Genomic DNA, 3,610 nt, shown 5'->3' on the forward strand with positions numbered 1-3,610 from the left:
TGGGCAAAAGTGGGGGGCACTTTTGACCCCGCTACAAACTTTGGCTGCGGGTTCAGAAGGGAATTACGTTTATTGCTGCTCCGGATAACGGGCTGGGGAGGAGGGAGGGAGGGAGGGAGGGGGAGAAGGAGGGAGGGAGGGAGGGAAGGAGCTGCCGTCCCAACCCCATTCCCTTGCAGGCACGGAGCTCCTGGGACCCTGTCGCAAAACTCAGAAGTCACCCGCGCCCCTCAGAGCTGCCCCAGGCCCCCGGCTCAGCTCGGCACCCCGGGTACCCCTTTGCCGCGGCAGAAGCCCCCCCCGCTCTCCCTCACCCCCACCCCCCCCAGCCCCCTACAGGACCAGCCGTCAGCGGCAACACGGCCTCCCGGGTCACCTGTGGGGCACTGTCCCCCCAAATTCTCCTCCTCCTCCCTCCCCACCGCCCCGGGGCACCGGCCAGGAGCCCTCCGCCCTGCTGGCCGTCCTAACTTGACAAAACCCGGGGGGGGGTCGTGTCCCCCCCTCATTCTTCCATCCCCCTTTCTTTCCCCTGCCGGCGGTGGCGGGGAGCCGGCGGCGGTGGGGGGGAACCGGGCAGCCCCGTGCACCTCTCGGGTGCAGCCGGGCGTCGGTGTCCGGCCCCCGGAGCTCAAAACCCGGCGGCGGAGGCCGGGAGCGAGCGGGGCAGGGGTGCGAAGGCATATTTGCGAGCAGGGAATCTCGCCCTGCCAGGGAACAGCCCCGGAGCCGGTACCGGCGAAGAGGGTTTATTTAGCGTGGTGTCAATAGGTGTGTTATTTATTTATTTATTTATTATTCATCTTTCAAAGGGAGCTCTTCACCATTGCGGTTTTTCTCCGAGTTAAACGAGAGGAATAATTATGAATGGGTTTAAGCGTTGCATTAGCTTTAAGCATTTCCAAGGCAAAGTATTGGATTTCATATTTATAAGAGGAATTTACATTTGTACATTGACTCATGGTATGACGTAGGGCGAAGCCGATTTCCTCCCTCCCTCCCCCCCCGCTTCAGCTTATTTTGGTCGAAATGGGGCAAATAAGTAAACAGAAATATCACCGTTTTAATCCACGCTTTAATAAGCGCTGACCCGAAGAGCAAGATTTTGTTGAGTAGATAACCGAGTCCTCTCTCTCCATCTCCCTCCCTCCTTCCCACCCTCCCTCCCTCCCTCTCTCGTGATTAATTCAGAGACTGTAATCATGGACATTGTACATCAAACCTTTCTGCTCACGCTACAGACTCCTGCAGATTTTTATTGGTTTACATGAAAGCGAGTAAACATATTTCAGAGGATGCCCTTTCAATCTGGCTCCATTTCCACAGCACATAATTCCAAGGACAATTTGTTTTAATAATAAGAATGGATGCAGTGTTAATGGTTTTCAATTTGTGTTTAAAAAAAAACATTAAATATTTATAAGTATCGATCGAGGGTTTCAGGATTTTACAGACGTCTTAACACATTTCATAGATGGGATTTTTTTTTTAATTTAGAAACCTGCGTCGTATTCTCTTTTATGCTGTTTATTGATTTAAGCAACATCCGTGTCTCAAGTGAGAGACTAATAGATTTTCATTAAAATAGGCTCTCTTAATCCTGATTGTGAATGGATATGATTGATCCATCCAGCACACTACACATCTATAATATTAATAAAGGACATTATCATGGCAGGACTTGCTTTTCCGTCATCAGGGCACTTTTTTTTTTTCCCTCCTTGCAACCTTAAAGATTTATTTGGGAGCGGTAAAATGGCCCACAGGAGGGAAACGCATTGCGAAGAATACAATTTTATATTAGATTTTTTTTTTTGGTAGCTTCAGTGGAAAGACTTTTTTTTTTTTTTAAATCTGCAAGCCGCTGTGGCAACATATGGTGAAAATTAAACTGTTTCCCCGCAAATCTAATCTTAAAACATTTATGTTGAGTTTTATTTTTAGAAAAACATTTTTAAAGGAGAGGAAAACAATCTTGGATGAAAAGTAAAATAAAGAAGATTTGAAAGGCTATAGTTTAAACTAACAATAGCCTACTTCCCCGGCTGAGGCTGCTGGATGGGTATCGTACCTGATGAATATGTTACGAAGCGGTCGGGACAGGAGCGGCTACAGTAATTAATGGAGTGTGACAGAAATGCTAAGAGCTTAATTGTCTTTATTCCGACTTCTAGAAACGTAACCAAAGGGATACCTTAATTCAATACAAAGCCACACAAACGCTCTTCTCTCTCCTGCACGGAGGCACATGCAAACACACACGCTCACGCACACGCACAAAGTCTCTTCTCTATCACAATTATTTTTTAAAAAACGCTGCATCTTTCCAGCAACGTTAATTACTCATATATTCATTACAGGGAGCCTAGACGCGTTCAACTCCTCATCTACTTTTACTTCTGTAAAATTAAACATTCACGTGGTGAATTACAATAAGCAATTGCCTTTGTGTGTAATTAATTACAATTTAGTGGACGAGCATAATGGGTGAGTAGCCCCCTTGATTTCAGTCGCCCTGGATAACTCGACCAGAACTGGAAGAGTCTATCAGAAAAACCGCAGAAAAAAAGAGGGGAAAAAAGTTCCGAGCTGTAAAGTTTGTACCGATTTTAGCAACGCAAAATGCACACAGAGAGAATTGTTTGCCTCCTCCAGTAATGTGCGAGGGACGCTGCAATTTTGAACTCTGTAATAATGATTAATAAGTCAAAAGGGCATATTTTTCTTTTATGGTATGCAGCGCTCAAGGGAATATTCCATGTATGTCTTTAAAACGAAGTAGGACTATTTACACACATGCACAGAGTTAGCAACAGCACCAAAGAAAGAAAAAAACCCACGAATATTTCAGTGAACTATTACATTTTTTCAATTATTTCCCAATGAGTATTTCAATGAACTGTTACATTTTCCCAATTCACAGGGAAGATTTATGGGATTATTAAGATTTCTAGTGGAAATATTATACAGTGGAAGTTTATCGTCTCTCAGGGATTGTACACCATTTGATATCAATTTCCAGATGTTATGATCTTTTTCAGAAAACAATTGAGTATATTAACTTCTTTCCTACAGAAGACTATTTAGGGTTCTGTTTATTTATTTATTTATTCTGTTAAGGGCACAACTATCTCCCCCCCCTCCTTTTCCCTTAGCAGGATGAAATTGTTGCAACATTAGAGCAAACTTAAATCACATAATAGTTCAATACTCAAGGGAAGGAATAATTCATTTGCCAGTTTATTACAAGCAGAAGCCCGTGGATTTACCTGTATTTTGAAATAAGAAGGAGGTACAACCCGAGAACCCCCGCCTGCCTACTTCGCTGCCCACAGCCGCGGGGGGGGACGACACGCGGTGGCGGCTCTCGGTGGGTGCCGGAGCCCCCGCCGGACCGCGGCGGTGTGCGTGGGGGGGTGTGGGGGGGTGGAAATCCTGCGGGCCCCCCCGCTGACCCACGCTCCGCCGTGACCGCGCCGTTAAAGCGACTTGGAAAGGACACGCGTGGTTTCACAAGGGCTTTCCGAGGGGCTGCTCGCCTCGCCCGGCGGCGGGTCCCCAAGTCCCCGCAGAGGCGGGGAGTGCGCACACGCGTGGACTCTCACGCACA

The sequence above is a fragment of the Haliaeetus leucocephalus genome, unplaced genomic scaffold, assembly GCF_000737465.1.
Source record: "Haliaeetus leucocephalus isolate CR32 unplaced genomic scaffold, Haliaeetus_leucocephalus-4.0 Scaffold712, whole genome shotgun sequence".
NCBI lineage: Eukaryota > Metazoa > Chordata > Aves > Accipitriformes > Accipitridae > Haliaeetus > Haliaeetus leucocephalus.